Genomic DNA, 6,671 nt, shown 5'->3' with positions numbered 1-6,671 from the left:
TATTTGGTCGCCTTCACGCCATTGAGGAGCAGCGAGGCCATTAATGGAGTAGGGAAGGCAAAAGTCACAGCCCGGGCGAAACACTCGGGGCCCCACAGCCCATGTAAGGTAAGCCGAGGGGGTTTGTAGCCCAGCTGCTAAGGGGGATGGCCAAATAGGGAACCCTTTTGAAGGGGAGGGGGGCGAGTCTGTGTGTATGTGGGTGGGGGTGGGGGGGGGGGAGACTCATGCCAACCCACTTCTGGAGGCAAGTTAAAACACATATGCCTCCTCAATGAATGGAAATGGCTTTCTCCATCTTGGTGCGCTTAAAGAATCTCAAAGCTGTGGAAAGATCAATGAATTAAGCTCTCGCTGCCACAGTGTCTGGCATGTGTCACTGCAGAGGGTGGGGGTGTCGGCAACTAGACAGCGGAGGGAGAAGCTTTCAAAGGGCAGGGATGGATTCCTTCAGCAAGATGCGAGGAGCTTCCCCTCCCCCAGCCTAGGCCCCATTGCCTTCTGTGTGGGTTCCGAGACCACACATCATCTCTCTCCTCCACCCCGATTTTTGTCCCCACTGCACAACCCCACCCCATAAGGGGTTGTTAATCTATAACATTCCTTAAGCCGAAAGGAGGTTTCACCAAAATCAATTTCTGCACTTGGGGTGATCAGCCGGCGAGAGAATGTTTCAAACTGTCTATTAGACTGTTTGCACTGTTTTCAGAATGCTTTGGGAAAAGTTTTATTATTTATGTTTTTGCTGCCTTGCGTTCCTTTGTAAGGAAGGGTGGGGTAGAAATTGAATAAATACCTATAAGGAATGAATAAGTGGGTTCTGCAGCTGAATGTTTTCAGCATTTTCATTTCTCTGAGATCATTCCCTTCCGTTCCCACTCTACTTTCTGTCATTTGTCCCCAGCCAGCCCCCAAACAGCCAACCAGTACCCCATGCAGGGCTGTCTTAAACATATGCAGCGCCAGGGTGCAAAGATCTGCCCAGTGCCCCCCCAGGTTGCCCAGTCCTAGACGCGCAGGAGCATGGAGCTGGCCAGCCGCCTCAGCATCTCGCTGGCTCAGTTGCCCCTGAATTCGCAGCGCAGAGCCGCCCACGGCAGAAGAGCATGCCGCGGCACTCCAACCGATGGATGGGCTCTTCCCCGGACTTATTAACTCTTGGGCCCTGGACTCTCTGCCTGGTGCCCCTGAGAGCCCAGCGCCCGGGTGACCCGCATAGGCACTATGGGTAAGACGGCCCTGACCCCATGGCCACTGAGCAAGGTTTGTTCCCATTTGGCTGTTTTCAGGGTTCCCTCTCCCTTTGGTTCCTCCCCCCCAAAAAAGCACTTTAATTTGTACATTTGGAAACTTTGGGGATTCCCCCAGCCCTGCTAGCTACATAAGGAATAGTCCTCACATCCTGAACATTTGAAACACATTGACCCATTAACAAAATGTTAAATAAGTGCAACTGAGTATTTGATTTTGATTTTGTATTGTAAACTGTCCTGTGATCCTTGGATGAAGGTTGGTATAGAAATTCTATGAATAAAAAAGTAAATAAAAAGTGATGAATCACAAGTGGCTAAAATGCAGGTGAGTTATTTCCACGACCATCTGTGTTCCATTGCTATTAAATATTTTCGTGTCAGTGCGACATTTCACCTCATGGTGCTGGGCATTCCTGGCATTGTGGCAATGACCCACCCAGTGAAGGGATTTTGTGACATCATGCAGTGGCCATTAGAGCCAATGGTAAGTACATATTCGAGAGCTGATGTAGAGCCATGGCTTTTTAGTGCATGGTTCATTGGTTGAAAAGCCCCTGCTTGAAAGTCTAGGTCAGCCACAGAACCAGAGGCTGGCTTTGTGCAAACTGGGATGTCTCAGATCCAGGTCTGTAATAAGGGAGTGATCATCATATTGCTTTACCTTGCTATAAAGTTGATGAGGATGATGATTAGGGTGGTTAATGGAGTAAAAGACTTCATTGGCTTCTTATCTAGACCAATTTCCTATTCAGCGATCACATCCATACAGGAAGCTGCATGTAGTTTGTCAAATGGGACAGATGAAGGCATGAATTGATAACGTTAATTGAAAGTTTTGTCATGCCAGAGTAGAGTTCCATACAGGAAATTCTGTATTATGTGCAGCAGCTCTTGGAGTTAGGAAGTCCATAATCTAAGCCACAAGCTCATTCATCATAACTTTGCAATGTGTACAAGGAATTCATGAGGAAGGGAGAACAGAACTGTTTCACTAGCTTGGTTCCCAATGTCATGCGCTCCTTGGTGCTGCCTCTGACCTTCATGCACAGAGTGAAAGATCTGAAAAGTTGTGTGGACATAGGTGATTTTTTCCAGACCTGTGAAAAGGTCATCAGGGTGTCATATGATGTCAGAGGTGGTGCCAGTAGCATGGCCAGAGTCCCCTCTTATCCATCTGCTTATTATGCACACAGAGAGAAGGTCTCAGCAAAATCATAATGTATTTGGACTGTGAGTCCCTTGGGGACAGAAGTGTCCACATTTGGAGAAACTGCTGTAAGCTGCTCTGAACCCAGGGGACAGAACAGGAGATACATCTAATAATTTTTTTAAAATGTATTGCTAGATTTCAGAAATTTACACAGGACGTTTTCAACAGTACCATCCACATCAAATAACCTTTCATGGGGTTCTTAAAGAAAGAAAGAAAGAAAGAAAGAAAGAAAGAAAGAAAGTGTGTTTTGGAATTCATCAATTTCTTTCTTTTTCCTCTTTCTTTCATAGCCAGCTCTTATTCAGTAACAGCAGGTGAGCAGGCTGATTACTGAGACTGTCATGAAAAAGTACCTAACTAAGAGAGAAAGCAGCATATGTTTCTGACACAGAGTGCACTAGAAGTGTCTTTAAGCTTTGATAAACATGGGAAGAAAAATGCTTGCCTCCTGTAATTTGGCAAATAGGCAAGATGTGTGTGGCGGGGGCATGTTTCTGATGGATTGCATTAGCACATGTTCATTTAACCTTCCAGTTTTTGTCCTTTTTTGTGCACGTTTGATTGTTACTGCATAGTAATGCACACAAGGAAGATGAAACAGCTTGAACCGCGAACAAACAAACAAACAAACCAAAAAGCGAGCTCTGGTATTAATGAAATGTGGCAGTTGCTTCCCTGCTCAGTTGTTGAAACATCTAGATTCATAATTTGCTCCAGCGGTGGAATCTCAAAGATTCATCCCAACAATTTAAGGATTTTTTGTTGTTCTTTAGTTAAAAATAGAAAGACCGGAGAGGCAGTTGTTGAGTGGGCTTCGCTTGGTATGCAATGGCCCAGATTGTCAATGTGTATCCTAGAGGAACTTCATTATATGGCAGAGTACAATGTCCTTTGGGAACTCAGACTTTAAATTATCCAGACATGTCCATGTCTATGTGAGATATTTGGAAAGCAAGCATCAGGAAGGGGGAGAGGAGGACTCTGCTAGCTACTTCTAATTAAAGGTGTATGCCACAATGCACTTGTATTTTGCTGTTTTATCAGCATTTCCCACACAAAAATCTTATGTACACAACACACCAGATGTTGCAAAGCGGTGTGTGCTGTCATAAAAGAAATTACAAAACTTGCAGCTTTTTCAGATTATTTTCTCTGAAATACAATCTTACTGGGAACCTTAACAGCATTGTTTTGGGGGTATTGTAACCAAATAGAGTAATTAGGTGTTCTTTGACCTTATAACTGATGAAACACTGGGTGTGTAAATAGTCAATGAGGAATTTAGCTCAGGATGCTAATCCTCCTTTGGTTTTCTCCTCAGCCTATCCTCAGTGTTGGAGCTAATAACAATTTGCAAAGTATTAGAGAAGTTGTAACAAAACCCCAAGCACACTGGCTCCCCCTCAAAGCAGAATTGTATGGAGAAATGTTTTCAGTCTCTAGAAATATATAGATACCAAACTTCCTCTCACCCCAATGGAATATAAGCAATGGAGCCTTTCCACAGCACACAAAGGCATTTCTGTGGGTGTGTTATGGATGAAGATGGTGAATTTGAACTTCTAAAGCCATCACAGTGTATTGCAGCTGACAAATCAGTGAGTTTTAGTCTGTCCAAGCTTAATTTGCTTTACTGAAAGGACAGCAGAAATCAAAACTATCCATTTATTACCTTCAAACCCTTGGAAATATCCACTTATTGAAACATTCATTATAAAAGCTCTGTTGAGTAGAATGGTAAGTTAATGTGTGTAAATAAAAAAAGGGCATCTGCCCCCTTACAGCCTTCCCCAAAGGACCCAAATAAAACTCATTCCAAAATCCTACGGCTTCCTGCCATAAAGTGATATTACAGTGGCTGGTGAGCAGGAAACAAACAAACAAACAAACAAACAAACAAACAAACAAAAACATTACTTGAGGGTTATATAATGTTGGGATCAAAAAGGCACTGGAAGAGTCAGGTTTTTCAACTATGTTGTTGCATTATTCCTCTCACACAACAGGGCTTTCCCCCCTTTCTCTCCTTACCACCCCCAGGGCCCCCCTAAATTTGCTCTGAAGGGTTGGGAAAAACCCAGAAAACATTTAGGGGGCACACAAGGGGAGGAGAAAGTCCTGTCGTGCAAGCAGATCTTGTTCCCCTCGAGCATACCCCATTTAGCGCTACGTTGAATTCCACCCTTTGTTTTCAAAAATACCAGATCAGCTCTTGCCAATTCAGCACAGAAGAAGTTAACCTGATCATAAGGAGGTGAATGATTAGAGATTGGAATGGCCTGGAACATCTCCCAAAAGAGCTGCTAGGCATTTGTAACTAAAGTGTACAACTAATGTACAGCTTCCCTTCTTCCTGTGAGTTCTGAAGTGACAGATATCCACAAAGACAGCTGTTTTATTTATGGAGCCATAGGGCCTCAGGTGCTACCAGAAGCAAATCTTCTGTTCCATGGGAAATGCGGAAAAGCTGACGGCATACATATTCAAACCAACTGCTTTGACATGTCTGTATTCAAGAGTACATGATGAGGTCATGGGGTTTTGTCTACAAGGGACACTTTGGGGCATTTCCACTTGGATATCAGTATGAGAGTGTTGTATTGTCCATATTGGATAAAGCAGCCACATGTCGTGCCCAAAAGTTCTCCAGTGCCTAACAAATCCACCCCCCTTTTCCTGACACCTCCTACATGTTGAGGCCCCATAGCTCTGCATTAGTTCAGTTAATCACCTGGCAAAGATAGCATTTCTAAGAAAGCTATCTTGGGGATTCTGACTTTCAACTTCCTACCTAGCCACTAAATTTTGTTTCCAGGACTGTATATCTAAATTACCCTACCCTGTCATTGCTAAAGAGCACCATGACTGTTGACTACTGCTCGGCCTACCTTGATAGAGCATGGCATCTTGAACCTTCACATCAAGCAGGCAAGTCAGCAATGCAGTTTACATCCCCCTATCTCACATAAAGCTATTTGCCACCCCGGGCTCCTTTGTGAAAAATGGAGGGGTATAAATTAAATTAATAATGAATAGATGTAAATAAATTGATTCTTCTAATGATCAAACCACTCACTTCCAGGAGCCCCTAAATCTCCACCTACCCACCCTCAGAAGCCTATTCTCAGCATGAGACTCACTGTCCCTTATAAGGGATTATTCCCCTCTTCTTTAGAGCGACACTCTCCTTCTATGAGACATTAGATGAGTTGTCATCTTGGGGGCAGGGTTCCCAGAGGTGCCCTCCACAAGCCTCTCTCATCTTCTCCAGATCAGCTACCTTGACTAAGAGTTAGGAGTTCACTGCACTACTGCAAGACACCCACAACTTCTATCTAAATAAATTTCTTGTTAGACGAACTTCAAAGAGACACCACATCTGGCTTGGATTTTTCCTGCCTCTAGTTCTCATCCTTGCCATCTGGGACATTATTTCAAGACTGGGGGCAGAGTAAAGACTCACAGCATGATTCAAAAGGACCTACTCTCATGTATAAATAAGATCAAACAGGAGGAAATGGTGTATTTTAAGATGACTTGTTGTTATGGCAGGGATGGGGAATCTGCGATCCTCCAGATGTTGCTGGACTACAACTCCTTTCTTCTCTGACCATTGGCTACACTGGCTGGGGCTGAAGGCTGTTGAAGTCCAATAACACCTGGATGGGCAACAGATTGCCAATGCTTGACCCATGGTCTGGAACACAGGGATGTCTCTCTCCCTGAAATGGTCCCCCTATAAAATATAGGAATGCACAAATTCTTCTAGATACTGGCATAATCTCTAGCCCAGTTCAGGCATTTCCCCTTGCATGATTACAAGCTTCCAGGGATCTAAGAACCTTAGTTGAGACTCCTGCATTGCAGGGGGTTGGAGTACATGGGCGTCGAGGTCCCTTCCAGCTCTACAATTCTATGATTCTATGAGCTTTTGTGCTTAAAGCAAACTCTCCACTGCAGGTGGTTTCCTTAAAAGTCATGGAGAGGTGTACTGATCGGGCACCAATGATGCACCTGAGAGGCATCAGGAAATGTGTTTGCATCATGCATTTGTAATTGTGTGAGTTGGATTGGCAAAATAGGGCTTTCCAGTCCCCATAATTGGGGACTTGTACAATTTAGGGACATTGAATTTTCAGGATTTGGACCAACATTTACCCTTGTCTCTAAATTACTAAAAGGGACTCAAGCCCAATAGAATTGGC

Source organism: Podarcis filfolensis (assembly GCF_964270895.1).
Source record: "Podarcis filfolensis genome assembly, chromosome: 1".
In the NCBI taxonomy this organism is placed as follows: domain Eukaryota; kingdom Metazoa; phylum Chordata; class Lepidosauria; order Squamata; family Lacertidae; genus Podarcis; species Podarcis filfolensis.
Note: the sequence above shows the minus strand (reverse complement) of the source record.